This window comes from Pinus tabuliformis, chromosome 7 (genome assembly GCF_031772625.1).
Source record: "Pinus tabuliformis cultivar Carrire ecotype Pingquan chromosome 7, CPIR1, whole genome shotgun sequence".
Classification (NCBI taxonomy): domain Eukaryota; kingdom Viridiplantae; phylum Streptophyta; class Pinopsida; order Pinales; family Pinaceae; genus Pinus; species Pinus tabuliformis.
Window position 1 is genome coordinate 648,608,121 of NC_142293.1, and position 26,828 is coordinate 648,634,948.

Here is a 26,828-nt window from a genome sequence, read left to right on the forward strand (position 1 = left end):
CTAGAGATGCTCCTATATCTTTGTCAGAGGAATCAACATGTATTTGTAAAGGAAGAGCCCAATTTGGGCCTCGGAGTATGGGTGCAGTAGTCAACTTGTCCTTCAATATCTCTAGGGCCTCTTGGCAACTTTCTGACTTGAAAATTTCAGATTCCTTCACTAGCAGTCCAAAAAATTGTGAGCCTACTTTGTTGAAGTATTTGATAAACCTCCTATAGTATCCTGCTAAGCCCAATAAACTCTTGATATCCCTCTGCTTTTGAGGAGTAGGGACCCTTTTTATGATAGCAATTTTATTTGGGTCTACTTGTAGTCCTTCCTAGGATATTGAGTGACCTCGAACAATCCCTACATTCATAAAGAACTCACACTTCTCAGGACTAAGGGATAGATTCATTTTAATGAACTTATTTAATACTTTCCCTGAGTTAGAGAGAGCCTCCAGGAAATCACACCCATAGGGAGTGAAATCATCCATATAGATTTCTACAAAGTCATGGACTAGCTTACCAAATATGCTCAAAACTTTCCTTTGCAAAGTGGCAAGGGCATTACATAATCCAAAAGGAAATACCCTATAAGTGAAGGTACCCCAAGGAAAAGTGAATGTGTTTTTATCTTGGTCGTCTTAGCTGATCTGGATCTGATTGTAACCACTGAATCCATCCAGGAAAGAGAAGAACTTCTTCCCTAGAAGACCATCCAAGACTTGATCAATGAAAGGTAGAAGGAAATGGTATTTTTGGTGGCTTTGTTTAACTCTTTGTAATCCACATAGATCCTCCATTTTCCATTCTTATTTGGGACTAGAACTAGAGGAGACACCCACTCAATATGAGCCCTGCATCCAACAATTTTTGCATTTCATCTTTGACTATGTCTTTAAGGGTTGGGTTCATTCTCCTCTGAGGTTGGCACATAGGTTTACAGACTTCCTTGATGTAGATGTGGTGAGTACACACCGAAGGGTTCACTCCCTTCATTTCCTTATATCTATAGGAAAAAGCATCCAAGTGCTCTCTCAACATGTTGCACAACTTATCTTCCTAATGGGATGAGAGTGAGGGTTGATTTTCAAAGTTTTAGATGGACCAAATTATACTATTTTGATATGAGCATGACTTGAGTCGACTAGGCACAAATCATTCCAAGGGTTATCTTCAAATTTCTTCACTAGCTTATCAAGAGGCATGGTATTTTTGAGTTGGTTCTAGAATATTTGATCAATTCGGTCAACATCATCAGGTTCCCCCATCCTATAATAGTATCTAGGGTATAGATTGGGAAGGATGTGGTATGGTACACTTCATATTCCTCTTCCTCTTCCAAACATAAGGGTAAGTCATTCTCTAAGGATGGTTGAGCAAGAGGATACACGACCAACTATTTGGTCAAATGCCCATTCTTAATGGTCATGTTCCCATCCTTGCAACTTATGTAAGCATCAATGGTGGCTAGCCATGGCCTTCCAAGGATGAGAGGATAACCATTGAATTTGGTCTTGGGATGGAGAACTAAGAAGTTAGTAGGGTACTCCCAAGAATCAATAGAGACCATCACATCCTCAACAACTCCCTTGGGAGCTCTTGTGGATATGTTTGCAAGATGAATTACTATCGTGGTCTTCCTCAATGATCCTTGGAGATTCAGTTTGAGCATGGCCTCCTTAGTCATCACATTGATGGCAGCCCCAAGATCAATCAAGGTGTGGGGGACAATTATGCCATCAATGTGCACATCTACCACAAGAATCCTAGGGTCTAGATACTTTGGGCAAATCGCTCTCCCCAGCGTTAAGTGAGACAACTATCCAATGACATCAATGGCAGGGTTGTCTTTCTTTCTCCTCCAAGGATGTTTGAAGCATTTCTCCTTGATTATCTTGTCGTAGATGGGGACATCCTTGATGACTTGGAGGAGTGGAATTTTAACACACAAGTTTTTCAATTCTCCTAGAAATTCAATCTCTTCTAGGGTGTGTTAGGTTAGAATGGATCAATCTTTCAGGAAAAGGAGGTTGATTGGATTTAGGGACACTCTCTTCCTTTTCCTCTTCAAGCTCTTCAAGTGGAGATGGAGGTTGGTTATCTGGAATCACTCTTCTAGACCTGAGGTTGATTTCTTGAATTTCCACAACATAGGCAGGGTAGGATGTTTCTCCATTATAAACTTGATGTGCCTGCTTGTTTTTTGGGTTTAGATTTGGTTGAGCATGCATCTAAGGTTGCATAGGTGGAGAAGGATGAAGGAGCTATGGTTGAGATGGAGGTGAAGGAAGTAAGGCTGGTGATTGGTTGAATGGGGGCCTCCACCCCTGTGATGGGGTATTCCACTAAGGTTGTGGGGGAGCATATGGCTGAAATGATTGATTGGTGGGTTGGGAATGGTATTAAGGTGCATATGACTAGGGAGAAGGTGTGGACCAAGAAAGGTGAGCAGGTGGACACCAGGGGGGAATGGATGCATTCTGATTGGGATTTTAATATGCATAAGGGGCCCCTTGCATGCCCTTCAAGTATGGTCGAGGTCCTTGAGGCCTCCTTTGGTTGATATAACAAAGTTGTTCAGCCATAGCCACACCTTCAATTCCTTGATATACATCTTTCAATCCAGGCAAAGAAGGGCACTTATTTGTGGAGTGGTTTTCCTCATAAACCAAGTAGACCTCTATAACATTCAACAAAAATTCATTCCTTGGGTACCTTCTGGTGCATCTAGGGAAAATGACAGCTAATGCTATCTCTGCTTCCTCCTACTTCCTCTTGATATGCATGGTGTCCATTTATAGAGAAAGGGTATGCAACATTTCACTCTTAAATTCCTCCAACATGTTTCCAATTTCACTCTTGATAGATGTGTTGGAGGAGGATGAACTGGCCAAAGCTTGACTAGCCCTACCCTTCTTTCTGGAAGCCCTAGAATGATTTTTGAAAACTATCTTGATATCATCATAAGATAGCTGATAGATGTCCCCTTCAAGCAACATGTTTATGGTTTCTAGGATATCTTCCATCATCGCTCTAAGGAGGACTAACTTGAGTGATTCTGGATCAAGGGTGCATCTGGCCCTTTTGTAGCTGAGTTGGAACCTTTCCTCATAATCTTCCAAGGATTCATCATGTCCCAAGGTCATTCTGAAGATTTCTTCTTTGGTATCCTTGGACCTACAGTAGTCCCTATACTTGTCATTGAAGGATTGTTGCATTTGAGCCCAGGTAGTGATGTTGTCCCTAGGTAAACCCATGAACCAATGCAAGGTTGCATCCTTAAGGGTGGATAGGAACAACTTCAACTTCTGGTAATCATAGTGTTTTGGGAAGTTTTAGTGTCTACAGATAAACGCTTAAACACTTAGACTCGTAGCTAAGTCTAGAACAACAGTGCAAAGCATTCTCTGCTTTTCCTATGAACAATAGATTAAATAAGAGGCAAAGAAGCCTACCTGTAGCTTTTGTTTGCTCCTTATCTCCCTTGACCAATTCTATCACTCCTCTCCATACTTAATCTGCTTGAAGAGTACTTACACATAGATAGAAGATAATAACCAATCAAAGCACATGCTAATGATCTATTGATTAAACATAGCATGGAATCAAGTACATGATACACATATGAAAGCATAATAAATAACACAAGCATATGGAAAAATCTTTGAACACTTTATTAGTAAAAGGAAGAGTTACAACCCATTGCTCGATTTAGCATCACTCCTCCAATTCAATCCTATCCTCTCCTCTTAACAAGCAAGACATTTTGACATCATTACAATACTTGAAATCAACTCAAGTCTCATACTAACAGCATCTCCCTATAATTCAATAATTTCCAACCCCAGATCAGTTAGATGAGTGGCCTTTTTATAGGTAAATGAAGTAAGTTATGCCATAAATGGTGATAATGAATGCCCTCCCAAACTTAGAATTTAGTTCCATGGAGGAAGGGATAAAGGGATTGATGTTCCTTAACTCCCTTCCTCATCCAAACACCAGCTCAAAGGAGTATATAGGTTTGAGAAACGTCTAGAGGCATCCAATGGATAAGGAATCTTTCAAACCCTCATGGAAATTCACTCAAATTTTCCTAGCACAGGCCAACGAGGGCTCAAGTGCGTTGCATACCACCCTATCAGTGTATGGTTTGCATTGCAGCGCACCCTAAGGAAGGCCTACCTGTGCTGATCTTATTAGAGGTAGTTTCTAGATGATTTTAGTCATGAAACTTCTTGGGAAGATAGGCATTCTGATGATTGACTTCTTTAGGGCATGTAATAATTAAAATAGGGGTTGATGAGCCGTAACAGTACTGATCTGTAAGTTGGGATTGATGTGCCCAAATGGATCTGCAACAGTTCCCCCCTAAAGCATGAAGTCGTAAATATGGGTGTCGAGTGAAATTCTTTATCATGTGGAGAGGAGGTTTTGAAGCAGAAGGTGACCTGCATCAATTACAATACATATATCATGAAAATTTGATTTTTTCTCATGAAATCGCTGAGGTAAGGAATACCCATGCTCAGCTTATAAACTTTCATTACATGTACAAATATAGTCATCTACAGATATAAACCCATGAATGGGTGACCATGAATGTAAGGCCATTGTACATTTGATTTAGTACTCTTGAGAATATCATAGCCCGGATGGATGAAACTAGATCCACAGTCTTCAATCTCATTCAATATTTTTCTCAAGTACAAGTCCAACCATGTAAATAGATGTTCTGAACTTGAATGTGGGAAGACATCGTCTGATTACTAGCCAATGATGTAAGCCATTAACGGATGCAAGAGGAATCACTGATAATGATGATGACACTCAAGGTACTATAGTACATTTCACATGGTGTGAATAAATGATTTGATGTCAAACACCATACAAAGTCTTTCGGTCGAAGGCCAATGATGTCAAGCTATTGCTGGAAGCGAGAAACCTGCTATTCATGTATGCAAGCCTCAAGGTACTAAAGGGGTGTTTCTAAGTCAAATTCTTGGATAATGTGTTGATGTCGACAAGAAGCGACTCATTGTAGGAGGTCCTTGATGTATCCCACATCAATGACACGAAACAAGGTAAATTATTTTGGAGATGAAAAATCAACTCACGACACAAGGTTCATGAATGGTGGTCATGAAAATGAAGGTTTATGGTATTGCAAAGGATGAAGTATGAATTCTCTTGAACATGTCAATGAAAATAAGATGAATTGGTAGCATTGAGCCAAAACAAAGTAATGGATGGTATGATAGACCAACGGTGTGATAACCATCAAGTTGAATGACCCAACCCACATAGTCACAGTGACAAGGTGAAAGTGTCATGTTCAAGAGCAACTTGCTACCATAAATTATTCTCGGATTTTTCCAATTTCCCCAGTCATTGCTGACCAATACCTCTTTATTTTTAATCAATCTTGAGAAGGATAACATATGCTTGTTGTATAATTTCACCCTTCAGGTGAATCAATTGTTATTTGATGTTTTAATGAGTCTAGTGAAGGTGAAACTCAGTCTTGTCTTGATGGAAAAGTTTGTTGCTATTTGATGTTTTTAACGATTTTAATGACAAAGATAACTCGGTCCCTTTCATGTTTAGAGAGTTTGAAAATGGATCAAAAGGAAACTCCAAAAGTTATTTTTTGTAGATTAATCTCTCAAGTCCGAAAAAGTGTAAAATAATACAAAAGAGATATCATTTCCAATATGTTAACGAGCTGGAAAGGACAAGCGCTCGGCAATCTTTTCATGTTTAGAGAGTCTGAAAAGATCTTAAAGAGGACTCCATTTTGAGGAATGAGTGGTGTCTAGGACAGCATCTGGTTTCGATGATGTGGGAACTTCTCAAACAATGTTGATTTATGTGAAGAGGTTGGCTAATAAGACCACTCATTGCAATTGTTCCTCAAAAAAGGTAAAACAACCAAGTGAAAGTGTATGATCAGCCAAAGGGATGGTGGCGATGGGATGACAACAACCAAGGCTCATCACATGGAAAAGGTTGATAGAATGACAATCACAAGGGTTAAAATGGAAATGGGTTCATTTTTAAACAAGCTTGAACCATAGGGAACTGTGCTTGGATTCAGTTTCATGTTTACATAAGCTTGAAACGAAAAACTATGCTTGGATTGAGTTTCATTTTTATATAAGCTTAAAATGAAAAACTATGCTTGAATTGGTTTACATGCCCCTAGCATGATGAAAGGGAGAGCCTCATGTAACCAAATGGCAGTCGCTGCGGTGAAGCAGGACGATTATCCAACACCTTTTTGGTTTCGTCCAGATAGGGACAAAGGTGAATGGGGTGATTCCCTTAACATAACCTACAAGGAAATTTAACTTTACCACTAGATGCATGCCCCCCAATCTTCATTACATTCACCTAAGTAGACTACTTATGGCTATCAGGTTGATGGAATGAAGGTTCTTTTATTTGATCAAGTGAAAGACTCGACCGGGATTTTACGAGATCTAATCAAAGACTCGACTTAGAACTTGGGACCTTATTTCATTTTTAAATGAGCTTGACACAGGACAAGCAACTCTGCTTGGATTCCTTGTTTCATTTCTTAACGAGCTTGACACAAGACAAGGAACTATGGTCATGGGCCTATTTAATTTTTTAACGAGGTTGACACAGTAAAAGAACTATCCTCATACTCCTTGGTTTCTTTTTTTAACGAGGTTGACACAGTAAAAGAACCATCTTCATGGACCTTGTATCATAACTCATAAGAGGTCATGAAGGAGAGATCTGGTTCCAATGCCCCTAGTACATGATATACAACATTACTGTGTTGATCGTCAGTTGATGTAGGTATGGAATAGGTTGCCACATAATCAACCCATGAAGGGGATGATACCATTGGTACAAAAGGACCATTCAGGGAAGATGGTTCACTGGGAGCCATATTTGGACTGGGAAATGAAAGTTGGTCAATGGTGACAATTCTGCCTTCATGCGGGAAACAAATCACTCGAAAGAGTGTTGAAACAATAGCTCACATGTCATAAACATAGTCGTGCCATAGAAGTAAATTGTAATCTAATGGTCCTGGGACTACCATCACGTTTAGATAAACGATTTTTCATCCCAAAGTAATAAGTAACTGAGGGAGGATCCCTAATGGTTGACTAGTTCCTCTGTTAAAAGCGAATAGATTTTGGGTAACTGGCACAAGCAGCGATGAACCAAGTGCTTTCCAAGTAGTTGAGGAAAGGATATTCACTGATGCACCTTAATCTATAATAGTGCTAGATACAATAATATGACAAACTTGTACTATGATCTAGAAAGGCACATAAGAAGGAAGATGGAATCCTGCTAGTTGATTCCAATCAAAGGAAGTGACTAGACTACTTGGAGGGGGTACTATAGAAAAAGGAGAATTAACCCCTTGAGTTACGAGAACCAGAGGATTTTCCTCCTGTATTGATGTAATAGGAGGACTTCCCCCAAGATCATTATAATCTGAAGAAACAAAAAGAACTTGATTGGTATCATATTCACTCTCTTCGGGAAAGGTACGATTAGCTGAAGGTGAAATCAGGTCAACTGTTACCTTGACCTGTTGATTTGGGTCAAGTATAGACTCATAGGATTTACTTTTAGAGAGAGTGGGTTTAATTGACGATTGATTTTGGTTAGTCAAATCATCAACTAGTGAAGGATTTAGGGAGAGTTTCCTGTAACCAGATGGAAGTCACTGCGGTGAAGCAGGATGGTTATCCAACACTTTTTTGTCTTCATCCAGATAGGGACAAAGGTGAACGGGGTGATTCCCTTCACATAACCTATAGGGAAACTTGATTTCACCCTTCTTTGCATGAACTTTACTACCACTAGTTGATGGTGTGTCACCAACATGATCTCCATAGGTTGATGACACAGGATGATGTGAACGGGAAGACCATTCCTCTAAGATATGAGGAATATCAAGACAATTTTGAAGAAGATGGTCTCCTACACAAAGTTTGCATGGATATCGAACTTTGTGGTGCTTGATGGATGGTTTCTCATGAGATGTTGCATTCAAAGTAATGGTTTCTTGGATGGCCCTCTGCTGAATTTGCTTGTTCTTCTTCTTATTCCCTTTCTTCTTCTTCTTAGCCACTTGGTTACTAGTACCAATACTTTCACTAGGCGAAGAGGAAGAAGGGGAGGAAGAAACAACCGAGGAAGAAGGCAAAGGGTCAATGTTAGGATAAACTAGAGGTTGATTTTGTCTAGTTGGAGGTGTACTCGATTGCAAAGAAATCACGACATTTTGAACCAAGAAGGTTGAAAACAACCATACTAGAAAGCCAATGGTAAATCCTAGAAGGGACAATGTAGCCATATAAGGAGCAGCAATATTTCCGAAAGGAGGAAAAGGACTAGGATTCCCATCAAAAGGAATTCCTTGATCAGCGGACTCTGGATTTTCCACCATATGTTTCAACCTAAGATCAACTAAGGAGCAAGTGTGGAGGATGTTATTTTAATTTTAATCAAAGTAAAAAAACAAAACAAAATATGGATGTTCTAGGAAAAAAGATTACCAAGTAACTGTGAATCGCAAAATACCTCCTGGCGAACCAAGAAGTATGGGCAAGCAATCTCCCCAAATGTTGTGTTCGGTGTATCACAGTGTACAAGGTGGCCGACTTGGTTACCTAAGGATGGATAGCAACCTAGTGTTTTCCTCCCATATATACCCGAAAGTACATGGAGGCCTAATCCGTATAAGCGTTTTCTAATGAAAAACCACACAGTGAGAGCATTCCCATATACTTTATGTACTGTAACACTGCCCTATATACCCAAAGATACATGGACGAGTTGCGATATACTCACGTATGTGGAATGAGGTAACACACTTGGGATGTATTGCATAAAATTTAGTGATAATTGCTTCTTTTTATGATGCCAGAACATGTCTCTAGCCTAGAACTCTAAATGTTTTTCGTTAGGTGACAATGCTCCATTAGGTAAATTGATGTTTATTTTAAGTTGATCTTGCTTAGGAATTTTCCTTTCAAGTTCACCACGTGATGTATTCTGAAATTCCTAGGAATGAAACTATCATGATAAGCATTCTTTCCATTCAATTTAACGATGAAAATCCTAGCTACTTAGGGATAGAGCAATCAGATTTCTTTTGATCAAAGAGCAAAGAGCACAATCTAAATGCAAATTCCCTACACTATTCCTTATCAACACACAAAATTTTTCAATGCAACATGCATGTATTTCTTTTCAATTTCCCTTAATGTGAATGAACAAAAAGGAAATATGCACAATCGATAAAAAATCTCTTTTCATAAAAATGACGATTTTGCGACAATTTATTTTCAAGGAAAGGAAGACTTTACGACACTTTCGTTTTCAAAGAAATGAGGAATTACGACACTTTCAACGAAAAGACTAATCATTTGCACACATTAATCAATCGATCTTTCATGAATTAAGATTTGACAACAATTCAATTTTTGAAGGAAAACACGATTTTACGACACTTTCTTTCGCTAAAGATCAATTGATCAAAAACTAACCTTCGACTGTAGATTTAAAATGATAGAGTAAATACATAAGAAACATTTATCAATATTAGTCTAAGTAGGGCCAAGTAAGGAGATGAAACACTTATTCAGAGGCAAGGCATCATTGACATTTAGCAAATCTTTCAAACAAGAGAAAATTGGGCTAAAAACTTCAGTTCCTAGATGGGAAACTGACCTTCAAGGGATCAGCATAGGCAGTAGTGAGAGACAGTGTGCTGAAGCACACTGTGCCTATGCGGGAAGTGCATTGCAGCACACTATGTCCTTCATTGGGCTGTGCTGGTGACAGTAAACAATTTTGAATACAATTTGGCATAGTTTTGGCTCAATTTTCAATGAAAGAAGACTGAAATTCAATGAACAACCACAAGTATTGTGTGTAGAAATGTCTTAAGAGACTGATAAGCTACTAAGATGGATGATCGCTCCCTAGTGGAATGTTTTGGGAATTTTTAGTGTCTACGAATAAATGCTTAAATCCCTAGACTAGTAGCTAAGTCTAGAACAACAATGCAAAGCATTCTCTACTTTTCCTATGACCAATAGATTAAATAAGAGGCAAAGAAGCCTACCTGTAGCTTTCACTTGCTCCGTATCTCCCTTGACCAATTCTATCGCTCCTCTCCGTACTTAATTCACTTGAAGAGTACACGCACACAGAAAGAAGACAACCACTAATCAAAGCATATGATAATGATTTATTGATTAAACATAGCATGGAATCAAGTACATGATACACATACGAAAGCATAAATAAATAACACAAGCATTTGGAAAAATGTTTGAACACTTTATAGTTTTAGAGGTCAAAACAGAGGTCAAATATTTTTTCACCTAGACATCTCCCCTATAACGGTGCTAAGAAGTGATGAGCCTCAATATTACAGCAAGGATGCTGCAACTCTTAGGGCTACCAACTTTACTTTATCAACTCGGGGTTTCGTACAAACTTGGAGATGACAGTGCTATATGCACAACAAATGTAACATTCTACTCATGTCACTTCTAACCTGGGATGATATACCACTAGGGTTTCAAACCAGTCTTCTATTGACTAGAAGGAGTCTGACTACTGACAATGAATGTAAAGCTAGTTCTAATACAGGAAAGTAAATGCTTGTCTATTTAGGAAATGAAAGTTACTGAATGGAAAATGCCATGAATCATCTAGCTAGGAAATGACACAAATTACTTGTAGAAAAGAACTAAGCTAACCTTGCATTTTATCATCTAGCTATTTGGACTAATTGGACATGGGAAGTTTTTCTATCATCTTATGATTCATATATGCATGCACTAACTATCTCATGTTGCATTTGCAGAAAAAGAGTCTTTTAATTTCTAAATTCAGAAATGTAAATGCTATGTTATGTTATTTGATCTTGCAGGGGGGAAATGACATGGTTGAGTTGGTCTCAGGTGGCACTGATGCGTATGACATCTAAGATGAGGACCTAACCTACACTTAGACTAGCATTTCTGATCAAAATAGGGTCAAACGGGCTGCTACAAGAACTGCTACAAGATTTCCTTGCTTGCTACAAGATGTCTTGGTTTTCTACAGGAAATTAGCTAAAATCTTTACAAGGACAAGAATAGTGGAATAAGGTATTGGATAGCTGTATGATAGTGAGAGAAGGTGTAAGGAAGGTGATAATTACCCAAGGCTAAGCCCAACACTCCAAGAAGGTTGGATTTTCCCAAGGTGGAGGTTCACAGTGGCTGCAAAATAGAGATTAAATCTATAGGATGGTATGCCTTAGAAGAAGGTGGAGAAGACTTAGGTGAAGTTGGTTGGATGATTTCCTCCCTGTAGGTCAATAATCCCTGCAAAACAACCTATTTTCCTCTTCATCTATGCATCACTATATACCAACATGGAAAATATGAGTTAAATTTTGAGAAAGCTGATCTATCTGTTCCTAATGGCTATATCTATGGAATGGAATGCCTTCTAAGCTATGTCAAACTTAAGAAACAAAAAAACAATTGGAACTTCTTCCAAGAAATCATAAACATTGATCTATTTAAACATGGAACCTAATACTGGGGCCCTCTAATCATGATCCCACAAGGGAGATGAGGAAGAGACCATTGTCGCAAGATTTTATGAAGTACTTTCCTTCACTACTCCACCACTGATCTACTTCTTCAAACTAATGGAAACATGATTAAGCAATCATTCAAATACTTGTTAATATAAACAAAACATAAATAATTTCAGAAGCTAACTATCATCTTAATCTAAGAATACAGATACACAAAGAGGAACTTTTGTGGCTAGGGTTGGGCCCTAGCCTAAGAGCTTCAGCCCTTTGAATCAACTCAGTGTTGGATCGAGGTTTGTTGGCATTATGATGCATGTGTTGTACTTGATGGCAACCCACTCATAGAAGAAAATATCACTTATTTATAACTAGATGAATCTTCAGAAGAGATATCAGATGTGACCGAATGCATGGGATGCAGGACAGCTCAAAGGAATCAGATGATAGTTTTAAGTGTGACAAGTTAGCTTTGCCATCAAGTCCAAATGGGGATATTGTTGGCATTATGAGACAAGTATTGTCCTTGATGGAAAATCACATAGATGACAGATCATAGTGCAGCAGGTCAGCAGTAAGGCTTTGGTGATCAGACTACAATAATGAAGAGAAAATATGTATACATAGGTTCATCGTGACCAAGCCGCGTATACATGCAGGTTAGTCATTTAAAAGACTTGTATATGTATACATGCACTTTCACACAAGGAAAATCGCGTACATGTCAGAGAACTTATGTTTGTTCCATGTTATTTAGTCCTTGGTATTTGAACCTATGGTTTTGGACCATGGTATCTCGTCAGAAGTGTTGATCCCAAGTATTGGGTCCATGGTATTGTTTTGTTATGGTTTTGGACCATGGTATTGAGAAAGGCCTAAGACTATAAAAGGAGAAGAAGATCATTAGGCAAGGGCGATGGAAAAAGTCTTGAATATCTGATGAAGTATGAGATCCAGTATGCAGGATATGTGTTTATGATGCATTGCTTGATCTGAAGTAAGGATCGATCTCATCAGTTGATGGAGAACAAGATCTAAGCATAGATCAGGATCAAATGGTTTGAAATGAACTATCTCTATATGGTTGATTATGCTTATTCTAGATCTATATTCTGACGCATGTAATGTTCTAAATAGGGTATAATTTAAGTTTGAAATAGCTGCAAGTCATGATTGAATATTTATAAATCTGTACATCGGTTGGCTTTGGTGAAAGCGCGTATGTACGCGGGTTTGATTCATCGTAGTAGCATATACATAATGAAGTATGATGTTTGAAGTTGCAGTTGGGTCTGATTGTTATTGCAGAGTTCTGTTGTTTGCTCTGTGTTCTAGTGACTGTGTTGTTGACAAGGTTTCAGTGTTTCAGAAATTGATGATGCTAGTATTGATTGTTTTGTGCTTCAATGATATTGATGGGTCCAGTATGAACATTGGATGAAATGTGGCCTTCAAATTATTGTGTTGTGCTTCAAGAGTATCCAGTCTAAAAATATATGAAACGTGGTACCTGGAGGAAGAAAGAGAAGGTGGTAGCCTTCTGTAGGTTGGCACCTACGTACTAGTAAATGGATCAGCTAGTACAAGAGCTAAGGGGGTTGCAGCTCCCTTCCAGGAGAGTCTAGAGAATGAGAGAAGGTTGTAGCCTTCTACAGGTAGAAGCCTGAGTACTGGTATAAGGCTGCACCAGTACAAAAATATTGTAAAATGAAGTTTCTTATTAAAAGAAGATAGAGATGACTTGCAGCGGGTGCTTGTCACCCACATTGGGTTTCCACCTTATATCATGGTGTTCATGTGTGCTTCTTGTGTGTGATGATCTGTTCTGTTTTACTGCACCTGCTTACTGTACATATGGTTAATAAAGTTCTGATGCAAACTAAAGATCAATATTTAATGGATTAACTCAATCATAAGTATTCTGGATATACGCTAGTTGCATTAGACACAGTTGCGTATACACGCAGGTTCCCTTAATTGAAGTAGCGTATATGTATCTAAGTATGGAGATGAAAAAGTTTTATTGATTTGATAATATTGATTCACCCCCCACCCCCCTCATTATTATTTCCAACAAGGTTGAATTTCTCATTATCATCAAAATGTCAAATAAAACATAGCAAATAACAGGCATAATGTTTCAACTCAAATTGGCTCTAGGCTTCATCAAAAAATTGAATCCTAATAAGTCCTTTGGCTCTGTTATTTATACAAACTGAAGCTATCAATAGCTTCCTAAAAAATAGGGAGACTTGGCTCTCTAATTCAAGAATAACTTATCTTTGACTATCACTGGCTTGGTTGCTAATGAACTTGGCTTGCTTGGATGCTAGTAAATCCGAGTTGATGAGATATGGTGGAGGAATATTCGAATGATTTTAGGATTAAAGGAGGGAGAAAAATATCCTAAACTATCTCTTGCTTGTCCACCTCAAGTTCTTGCACTTAAATTAGCCCAAAAGCACTCCAATTCCTGCATTTCATACATATTCGGCCACATGACATAGTAACTCACCTTTACCCTTATCACTAAGAAAAATATAACAAAATATGTAAATACATGTGAGAAATAAGTTGGAGAGTGGCGTTGTGACCCATATAGTTTACCTATTTAAGAGCCTCATCAGATCGTCAGCTCAAAACAATGAGAAATATCATGAATAATTAACTACAAATATAGATTTGAAGATAAGGGAACATGTATCTCTATTAACAATAAATCAACAATACAAGTTATATCTTCAAATTTGGATATCCTCTCCAATATCTGGTGGAGTCTCCCCACTATGAGCAGTATGACCTCAAGGATATATGGACTAGCATTAAAGTGACAACATAATAGTCCTCTATCCAAGGCTCTCAACTATGTTTGCAGAGTTGAGATACCCCAAGTAAGAAGTATTTTTGAAGGCCATTTAAAACATAGTACTAGGATTGATTTGTGTGTGACTACCTTTAAAGGAATTTATAGTGTGTTTTGTTTTGTCTGATTAAGTTTATTGGCCTTAGGGGTGTAGTGGGTGTTTTTATGTAATAACTTGATTTGGTTAAAATACATTTATTCACCCTGGTTGAACCCAGTCGTCGTCAATCATTTAGGCTTCATGGTTTACCTCCTAAATGAGGTGAACTTTAATTGACTCTTGCTCAAAGAGTGTCTGTCAGTGCTTAGGAATTAGACCAACCTATAGTTGTGGATTCTATATGATCTGAAATGGGGGCTGAACAACTTATTATGCTTACAAGAACCTCCCACTCCAAAGCTTAACAAATAAATGATATAGCTTGTATATGACACTTACAGAATTTAAATACTTGAAACAGGTGTATTTCTTCTGTTTGTTTTAAACTATTTAAGTGTTTATTTGTTTCTACTGATATTAAACATATATAACAGTCATATAATGCAACAAATAAACAACCACACATAACAACAAATTTAATCTAGGAGTTCACCCAAATATCGTGGGCTACGTCTCCTTGAGCTTCTGTCAACTTGACTTAGCTCTTTGGGATTATGGCAAAGATTCTTTTACAAGTTCCACACTTAACTCCAAAGGTTACTGAACTAAACTAGTGGGCTTAGAATACCATCTATATCCCTGTCATGGTTGTCATCACTCTGTAAACAAATCTAAGCTTCCTTAGACTTGATTCCTTCAATTAGTGCTCTGAGCTTCCTTGAGCTTCTTAATGGCACTAACTCCTTCAGAATACTGCAACTATCTCTAAAATTTCTTCTACTTTCTCCAGCACATATCAGACACCAACAACAGACTAATCATTTGATCATTTGATATCTAAAACTTCCCTATAGCATCTCGGCCTTTAGAAGTCTCCAAATGCTTCTGCAAATCCCTGCAATGGATTCAGAAGGCTCATTATAGTCAGGAATGACCATTGGTTCACTAAGAATGAATACTGGTAGCTCCTACAACTGCCTCCAACCTCTGGTGGATCCTAAGCTCCAACATCAATCTTCCTAGATGAAATTCTCCATGAAGATGACTTCCTCAGCTTCTCTGGACTATACCATTAGCTTCAAAAGGCTCTAATTAGCCTAGAAAGCCTCTTGTTTCACTCTCGCTGCTTCTCTGACCTTCTTTGTCTCTCCTCTGCTCTTTGTCAAAAACTGCTCTTGGAGTGCTTTTATACAATATCCTTTAGGGATACTCCACTAAAATTAGTTACTGCACTTATCTCCAGCTAAACTTAGCATATCCGCTTAAGTTTATCCACTTCGCCAGGCTGAACGTTGGAGGTAACTGTTATTGTAACCGTTGGGCGTGCAAATGAAGGATAAGACCTTATCGCGCGTATATCTGGCGGTCAGGTAATATGCACATGGATGGTATTCAAGAAGCAGTAAGAATTTTCTCGCGCGGGTGAAAAGTTGTAAGTTGAATTTTACCAAAAGCACGCAATTATCCTGAACAGTCAACACGTAGCATGGGAAAACAACTTTTCTCAGGTGCTCTCGACCTGATAACGTTTGTGCATGATTCTGCATGAGATCGCGCGAAAACCATTAGGTTGAGAGGGTCATATCAATGCTTGAGATCATCCAATTGGTTTGGTGAGTGGAGGATGCGATAGCCATTGGATCTGGAGAGATCAGATCAATAGTGCCAATTGATCACTTTATAAAACAACCCTCCATCTGATACAAAACCAATATGCACTGCATCCATGGTTTATTGTGACTCCTTAGACTCCTATATATAGAGAGGAGGTTTTTTCATTTGAAACATTGAAGAATTGTTCATTTATGTAATGTAAAGGAGGTTTCCCCCTCGAAGAGGCTGAATTCTAAGGCATTGATCTATCTTTTCTATCTTTTCTTGAGCTAGTTTCATAACATTTGGTATCAGAGCTTTGGATTCTAGGGTTTCGCTGCTCCAAACAAGTCATCATGGCATTTTGGCTATAATTTTTTTCTGCGACATTTCAGGATCTAAAAAGAAAAACCCATTTGAGAAGAAATCGTGTAGAATCTCAGGTCCAAATTTCAGAGCTTTTTGAACTATATTTGCGGAGATATGATCTGAGGAAGTTGGTATTTTTGAAGATTCCTGAATTAAATTCCAAACAGGTGATCTGGGGAAAATCGTCATAACTTTCTCTCTGAGCATCGGATTGAAATTTTGTAAAAAGGTACAAAAAGAGGACGGACTGTAGTTTCTTGTGTATATTTTTCAGTGCCAAAGGTCGAAACAGTGACATGTGGAACTTCATACAAGTTCACTCTTTTGGAAAGTTCTATAATCAGGTCATCTTGGGAGATTGTGCATAACTCTTTCTTGGAGAATCCACTTTGAATTAGACTGGTGGCATTGGAAAGAGGACACAGAGGGCTACTACCAGTTGCAATTTCAGAATTGGATGATCCGAAATTACAGAGATACATCAGATTCAATATTAGGCTCCTACAAAGTGAAAAAAGGTGTGTAGTTTTTTTTAAAGTTTTTCATAAGCTTGGTTTGAAAAATTAGTTTGAAGGAATTCAAAGGGCATAGTAAAGCATTATTATCAATAATTGATGCCCCAAGGAAAGAAAATGCAAACACCTAGTAGGCAACCTGAAAGCTCTAGCATGACTCATGAAGAAGAGGAAGAAATGCAACATGATATATCAAAATTACGAGACCAAGTGCAACAAGTGTCACTTGCATAAAAAGGAACAGAATCTAAGATGGATGGTTTAAAGAAAGATGTAGAAGCTAAGATGGATAGTTTAAAGAAAGGCGTAGAAGCTAAGATGGATTGTTTAAAGAAAGGCGTAGAAGCTAAGATGGATTGTTTAAAGAAAGGCGTAGAAGCTAAGATGAATGGCGTGGAAGCTAAGATGGATGATTTGAAGATAGATTTGAAGATAGACATGGAAGAATTGAAGATAAATATGAATAAGTTGCTACAAGAAATGGTCACTAATGGAGAAAGGGTAGTAAAGGAAACTCATGATGAGAGCAAAAGAAATGTTAATCATGATTCCATAGACTCTAATGTTGGATCGAAGACCGACCATATTCCAAAAATTGATATGAGGAAGTTTGATGGCAAGGATCCCGCAACATGGATATTACAGATGGAGCAATTTTTCGATCTCAATAATGTGCAAAACACAAAAAAGGTATGTATTGCAACTTTATATTTGGAACCAAATCAGTTTGTATGGTATCAGTGGCTTTTCTCTTGTAAACAAATTATCAGTTGGGCAATTTTTACGGAAGAATTGACAGCACATTATGAGGATACAAAAAGCAACACTTTTTTTAGCCAATTGATAAGTCTCAAACAAAAGGGCTCAATAATGGAGCACATTGAGGAGTTCCAAAAATTGAACATAAGGGTAAAAAATATTCCAGAGGAGCATAGGATTGATGTGTTCAGAGGGACTTTAAAGGATAATATCCAACATGATGTTTGCCTTTGGGAACCTGATTCATTACAGAAGGCATTCAGGTTAGCAAGAAAAATGGAAAGCAAAATTATGGCAACCAGGAAGCATGCTAGTCACAACTATAAAGATGGAAGTGTTGTTACCCCTAGCCTTCCACAACCTATAAGGTTGACACCACAACAATTTGAAGAAAAAAGAGCAAAATGGCTTTGTTACAGTTGTGATGGAAAATACACTAAAGGTCATAAGTGTGTTGAGATGAAATTACTCTACATAGATTGTGAAGAGGAAGAAGAAAAGGAGCAAGAAAGGTCAAAGGAAGAGGATATACTCCAGGAACAAAGCCTAGATAAAGAAGAAATGAATCCGACCATATCTTGTAATGCATTGGCTGGAATTACCACTCCTCAAACCATCAAGATAGAAGGACAAGTCAAGAAGAAAAAGGTAATAGTGTTGATTGATTCAGGAAGTACCCACAATTTTATTCATTATAAGGTAGCAAAGGCATTGAATTTCTTCCTATATCTAGCACCAGAGTGTCAAGTGATGATTGCAAATGGAGGAACGATAAATTTCTCTGGAAAGTGCCATAATATCAAGCTATCCATGGGAGAATATGTATTGAATAGCCCAATGCTTTCCATTCCAATGGGAGGTGTTGATGTTGTACAAGGAGTCCAATGTCTACAATCCTTGGATACAATAGCTTTTAATTTTCAAGAACTTTTCATGAAATTTTCTGCAGAAGGAAAGGAAGTTGAATTAAGGGGTATTGCAGGGAAACCGGGAAAGATAATCAGCTCTAACGGTATGACAAAGCTTCTAAAAAGGGAACAAAGAGGTGTAATTGCACAATTATGTTCCCTAGATGTTTCCGCATCGGAATCATCTATTTCTACAGACCTCCAAAACGTCTTGGACAATCATTCCAAGGTATTTGAGACTCCCAAAGGTCTCCCACCTATTCGTGATCATGATCATGCTATTCATCTGATTCCAAGAAGTGTTCCTCCAAACATCAGGCCGTACAGATATCCCTATGCCCAAAAGAGTGAAATTGAACGTATGGTCGCAAAAATGCTAGAGGCTAGTATAATTCAACCTAGTCAAAGTTCTTTCTCTACTCCAGTAGTATTGGTGCACAAGAAGGATGGATCAAGGTGCATGTGTCCGAATTATAGGGAGCTCAAGAAGCTCACTATTAAAGATAAGTTTCCCATTCCTGTCATTGATGAATTATTGGATGAATTGCATGGATCAATTTACTTCACCAAGTTGGATCTTCATTTAGGATATCATCAAATTAGAATGTAGACTAAAGACATTCCATTTAGAACTTAGGAGGGTCATTATGAATTTTTGGTCATGCCTTTTGGCCTTACCAATGCACCTTCTACATTTCAAGGTTTGATGAATTCCATTTTCAAACCCTTCCTTAGAAAATTTGTGTTAGTATTTTTTGATGATATACTAATCTACAACAAGTCTTGGAAGGATCATGTTGAACATGTTGACAGGGTGCTACAAGTATTGGAGGAGAAACAATTATATGCAAAAAGATCCAAATGTTTCTTTGGAGTACAAGAGGTGGAATATCTAGGTCATATTATATCTCATGAAGTAGTTAAGCTAGACCCTAGAAAAATTAAAGCCATTAAGAAATGGAAAATCCCCACATCCATAAAGCATCTGTGAGGATTTCTCGGGTTGACAGGGTATTATCACAAGTTTGTTAAGAATTATGGGAGAATAGCAGCACCTCTAACAACATTATTGAAGAAAGATGCATTTTCATGGACTCCAGAAGCAACAAAGGCCTTCGAACATCTTAAAGAGGCAATGTGCCAAGCACTGGTCTTAGCTACACCGGACTTCCCAAAAACCTTTATTGTGGAATGTGATGCTTCAGTAAATGGAATTGGTGTTGTTTTAATGCAATATGAAAGACCCATTACTTTTGAAAGCCGTCCAATCAAGGGAAAGTTTTTACACAAAGCTATTTATGAGAAGGAAATGTTGGCAATACTACATGCACTTAAGAAATGGCGACCCTACCTAATGGGAAGACACTTCAAGGTAAAAACGGATCATGATAGCCTTAAATACTTTTTAGAACAAAGATTATCCTCTGAAGAGCAACAAAAGTGGGTCACAAAGATGTTGGGTTATGACTTTGAAATCATCTACAAAAAAGGGAAGCAAGATGTGGTGGCATATGCACTCTCAAGAAAGGATGAGGATGTGGAAGCGTTGTTGTGCGCCATTTCTATTATTCAGCCAGATTGGATAAATGAAGCAAGGGAGGAGTGGAAGAATGATGAAGAAGTGTGGGAACTTATTCGAAAGTTACAATAAGATTCCAATACATCTGATACATTTATTTGGAAAAATGATTCGTTATGGTACAAAGATCGCTTATACCTCTGTAAGAATTCGCAACTCAAACAAAAGATTCTTATGGAATTACACATTTCTCCCTTAGGAGGGCACTCAGGATTTTTAAAAACTTACCACAAGGTTAAGAAGGAATTTTTCTGGGATGGCCTTAAATCAGATATTCAAAAGTTTGTAGTGGAATGTTTGATTTGCCAACAAAATAAAGTTGAAACAATTAAGACCCCGGGTCTATTACAACCTTTATCCATTCCAAGCCAATGTTGGGAGGAGGTTTCAATGGATTTTATCATAGGTTTACCCAAATTTGAGGGAAAGAGTGTCATCATGGTGGTAGTTGACAGACTTACCAAGTATGCACACATTTGTGCATTATCACATCCATTGAAAGCCAGTACAGTTTCTACTGCATTTATTGAAACAATTCAAAAGCTACATGGAAACCCAAAGATTATTATAAGTGACAGAGATCCCATTTTCACTGGAAATTTTTGGACAGAATTATTTTCTTGTCTTGGTACTCAGTTAGCTCATATCTCATCTTATCATCCTCAATCTGATGGGAAAACTGAGATAGTAAACAAATGTTTGGAAGGATATATTCGTTGCTTTGTATCTGATAAACATACACAATGGGGCAAATGGTTGTCTCTGGCTGAATGGTGGTATAACACTTCCTTCCATACGACAACAAAAATGATCCCATTTATGGCACTTTATGGATATCAGCCACCATCCATCACATCATATTTAAGAGAAAATTCTAAGGTTCAAGCAGTGGAACATCACATTGAACATCAACAACAAGTCCTCCAACTCTTAAAGGATAACCTCATGTTGGCACAGAATAGAATGAAACAACGGGAAGATCAACATCGCAACGAAAGAAGTTTTGATGTAGGTGATTGGGTATTCCTACAGCTACAACCATATAAACAAATGTCCCTCAAGCAAGCTAAAAAGGATAATAAAATTATCACCAAATTTTTATGGTCTGTACAAGGTGTTGCAAAAGATTGGTACTATGGCATACAAATTGGAGCTTCGTTGGTCCGTACAAGGTGTTGCAAAAGATTGGTACTATGGCATACAAATTGGAGCTTCGTGCAACATCTCGAGTGCACCCAGTTTTCCATGTTTCATGTTGAAAGAAGGTTATAGGCGACAAGCTCCCAATTCAAATAATATTTCCAAAACTTGACGAGGAAGGAAAAATTATATTGGAACCGGAAGTAGTCACAGAAACAAGAACTTGATAGCTACGAAATCGATCAACCTCGGAGTATCTCATCAAGTGGAAGAACTTATGTGTTGAAGATTCCACATGGGAGGATGAGAATTTTATACAGAAGCATCCAAAACTACTCAAGCATTGAGGGCAACACCTTTTTTTAAGGAGAGGGGCATGATAGGTCCCTATAATACTAGTGATTACCCGATTACTATTGTAGTTGTATCCCTTATTAATATTGTTGTGCCCCTATTGTTACCATATTTTTATTACTGTGCCCCATAGAATCCCTCTATTGTTATTTTTGTGGCTTTATATTATTATTGTTAGGTCGGTTGGGTTATATTGTGAATCATTAGACTCCTATATATAGAAAGGAAGTTTTTTCATTTGAAACATTGAAGAATTGTTCATTTATGTAATGTAAAGGAGGTTGCCCCCTTGAAGAGGTTGAATTCTAAGGCGTTGATCTATCTTTTCTATCTTTTCTTGAGCTGGTTTCATAACACGCTACTTCTCTGACCTTCTCTATCTCTCCTCTGCTCTCTGTCGAAAACTGCTCTTGGAGTGCTTTTATACAATATCCTTTAGGGATACTCCACTAAAATTGGTTACTACACTTATCTCCAGCTAAACTTAGCATATCCACTTAAGTTTATCCACAATGCTAGGCTGACTGTTGGAGGTAACTGTTACAGTAACCATTGGGTACGCACATGAAGGATAAGACCTTATCACGCGCATATCTGGTGGTCAGGTAATATGCATGTGGATGGTATTCAGGAAGTTGTAAGAATTTTCTCACATGGGAGAAAAGTTGTAAGATGTATTTTACCAAAAGCACGCGATTAGCCCAAAGAGTCAACACATAGAATTGGAAAACAACTTTTCTTGGGTGTTCTCGACCCGATAACGTTCATGCATGATTCTGCATGAGATCGCGTGACAACCATTAGGTTGAGAGGGTCATATCAAAGTTTGAGATTGTCCAATTGGTTTGGTGAGTGGATGACGCAATAGCCGTTGGATCTGGAGAGATCATATCAACGGTGTCGATTGATCACTTTATAAAACAACCCTCCATCTGATACAAAACAAATATGAATTGCATCCATGGTTTATTAAGAAACAACATTTGACGGAGCTGGTAGAGTGATGTTCTGTCTTTTCGTAGGTCACAGGTTCAATTCTATCAGACCCCAACAAATTTCACATAACCATTCCAGGGCCACGTGGCGGCCTCCAAGATTGCCACATGTTGGCACCTAATTGGTCCTAAATGGTCCTGGATCAATATTTGATCACTCCTCCCCATTGGGAATCTTTTGGACCCCAAAAGTCTGATATACTAATTTGTACATTAGATGAGAGTAACAACACCCTCTTCTTTTAGCCTCCATACACTGCCTTCATGGCTAGTGCCTTTTAACCAAAACCTGAAGGTAGTCAACTCTTTCCTTCCTGGATGCGCTTGTCCTCCTATTAAGAACTGTCTTCCTTGGGAATTTCTATTGAAAAGTTTACAGAAGGTAGTTGAGCATCGCTTCCTTGATCATCGATCCAAGATGGCTCAAACAACATGAGATTACATCATAAACAAATGCAAACTCAACTAAAATTTGCATATGTACCAATGAAAGTATGTTTTACTGAAATCTTGTCAAAAACACATAAACTGTTTCTCCATCAAAAGAAAGAAATTCTACATCATGTGAATCATCATCATGTGACATTTCAGTACTTTCATTTACAAATGATCAACTAAAACACAAGCCGACAAAACATACCGTTTCAAACAACTGACTCTTCAAGTCAAGCATGTACAAAAAGAAAGAATTCCACCTCCAGTGAAACACTTCATCTTTATCTCCCTTTTCAATCTTGGAGACAAAATAAACTTTTCCAAGTTGACATGACATTGCATGCATGTTTAAAACAATCAATTGACCATCAAGTCAATTAAACATACATGTTTAAATACAAGGAAATAATCAACATTCCTGTGTCCATACATACCATTCTCATGTATGTATTCCCTTATTCAACTTTCTCTTAAGCACAATCATAAGTACAAGATACTCAATCATATGTACATGTACTTACAAAGTTGAAATGAATATAATTTTGCTGCAATAAAGCGAGTCTCATACTCAACTTTTTCCATTCACCATTTTGGTAAAACCCTGCAACTTGCATTCCATTAGCAAAGAAATGCATCAAATCAAAAGGCATGCAAATTTAATTGGATAAGAACTCTAACCATTTATTACCAACCCACATCAAAGGTGCTTCCTTTAAATGCACATTGACATCAACATGTGGATCATCCTGAAAAACATCAATTATGTAAACTTCCTTTCCATTCTTTCCAATCTCTCTTTCCACCTTCTTCAGATTTCATGGAAGCATTGTTGGATTCAAATTCCTACAACAATATGTCCTTGCTTATGGAAATAAGTACAATGCATGTGCATCCTTTTTACAACATGATTTGCCTTTTCCAATGGACCTTTGGCTTCTTGCCTCCTTTTCTTCAAAATTTTTTTGTATGTGGCCATTCTCTTCCAACATCTAGAAACACTATGGTTATCCAAACCAAAAAAGGAACATGTAATTTTTTCCCCATGCTTATGTGGAAGTTTACCATGCTTTACATGATCAAAGGAAATATGATTGAAATCAGATTTATACCTTTCTCTTTCACCTTTTTTACCTTCATGAGGAGGTGAATTGAATGAAGAAGTGGCTCCCTTTGGAACACCATCAATCTCTTCAATGCTTTCAAATATTTTCATAATTGTTAAGTTCCTATACCAATAGGGGTCATAATTTTGAATGACTAAGGTTAAGCCTTGTATTATTGTACATAACTTTGCTTTCTACAAATGTTTTCCATATTAAAAAATTTAAAAATGTAAAGAGGGTATGTCCTAAAAGAATAATCAAAGGACAAAAATAATGAAAATATATGAACCCCAAAAGACAAAGAGAGACCATGAAAATGTGCAAGTCAAAATGCCACTACTATTTACTTTTTATGCATAATAAATGATTGTGTGTAGCTTGTTACTTATGCCACAATCCATGATAGTCAAAATGTTTAAACTTTGCTATTTCATACTTTGAATTTTATGTTTATAGGTAGTGAATAAATCTGACCAAACAGTGTAATATTGGCAAATCATTAGACAAGTAGAGTGAATAAAATGAGCTCATCAGTTTAATCTGAGCCCTTGGATGATATAAGGTTAGAATTAGATAGTTTATTTTGTAAAGAAAAGAAAAATATTGATAAGGGTTTGCTAGCCTAAATGCACCCAAATAAAGTGAAGAAAAAATGGTAGGATGAGTAAGTGGGTAAGTAGTAGAAAGGTTGCAGAAATATCGTGTCATTTGATACAAAAAGCGCTTATGTCATTGTTCCAAATGCATCATTTAAATGTGCATAAGTGGTAAACAAAACAAAAGAAATGGTTCATAATTTGGTTTACTTAACATCCCCTCATTCATTTTAACCCCTATGACACTCACTAACTTCCCTTTCATAATAAAAATATTAATACCTATAGTTTTTAAGTCAAAAAGGCTCAAAGCATTTCTCTGACTTCTGGTGGGACCGGACCCTCAGCTTGATGACTTAAGAAGGAAAGGTGTTAAATTCCCTTATAATTCATTCATCCCCCTCACAAAATTCCTTTTGTTAAGGTTAAGTTCTCTTGCCTAGGAAAACCATTTTATAAACATGTTTTTTATAAAAAACCCACCAAACATATTTATCCTAAATACTAAGTATATGGAAAGCATACTACATTTCTTATACCTAAGTGCAATACCCCTCTGCTCATTTCGCCACATATTAACTTTTTAACTTTATTATTTAAATTCCTGAAAACCCACTACCCCATATATATTTAACTCCCTTATACAAAATAACCCCACCCCTTAGTTTAGTTATAAACTAAACTACTACCCCATAATCCCAAAAATATATTAAATCCTGCCCTTAGTCCTTAATCCCTCATTAAAGTGCCCCCGACGAAGATTAATTATTAAGTTAATCATACACTGCCAGAGATTAGACCCATGGGCCCCCCGAAAAACTTTATGGATAAATCACCGTGCAGTTTCACCTCTTGATCACCCTGTGATCTCCCTCCCCCACATCCAATGACTCGCATCCATATTGGGCCGTCCCGATGTACGCCCTTTACCCACCCAATAAGGTGGTTTTCCTCCTGGCCCCCGATGATATGTGGCAAACATTGAATGGAATTGGTCAACCCCTCCCAAATACCGCCCGCACCACAAAAACAGTTTGATGGCTCTCCAAAACTACTGCCCCCATTCAATCGAAAACTGTCACTGTTCATCAATCAATGAACCCACCAAAAATTAACCATTTCTTCTATAAAAGGCTGTTTACCCCTCTTTTCACTCTTTTCATGCAATTGTTATTAAGAATTCAGAAAAGCCATTGCAACCCCTGCAAACAGCGAAATTGCTCACTGACCTCCGGCATTACTCTAGAGACATTGTAGACAACCCAACTCATCCATCATTCCATACCAGAACCATACGAACCTCCGCAAGCACCATCAACCACCATATATAGTCGATTCCGCCCAATTCTAGGTATTTAACCGTGGAATTCCAACTCCGTTATCAAATTCATAGTCAATTAACCTACATAACATTGTTAATTAAGTAAAAAACATCAAAATTGCTTCCATTTTAACACTATGAACCATAAACAACTCCAAAACCTCCATTTCCCTAAAAGATATGAATCACCCCACACACTCAAATCCACAAGAACTAAGTATGGCTGCCCCAATTGCTATGGATGTAAGGCCCATCACTACACCTCATTTAGACCTGGACCACCTTCCTTTAGCTAATAAAGATTTCCAAATAAAAGATACCTCTGCCCAAGAGTCCTCGCTCACAGTACATTGCCAAAGTAGGGACAGGTTCCTAAACCATGCTAATGAAATTGGCCTTTGGGAGTCAAATTTGCCCAAGTACCAGTTCCCCCAAGTCCACATTTTTCGTGAGATTGTTCATATGCTCTATGCTTGCTACATCCTCACTCATAGAACTATCATGTCTTATTACCAGAAGGTCCTTTTCACCATCACTGTTGATTCTATTAATGAAATGTTGCAGCTCCAACCAGGGCCAAACTTAACCCTGCTCTCAATTGGAGACTTGTTGGAC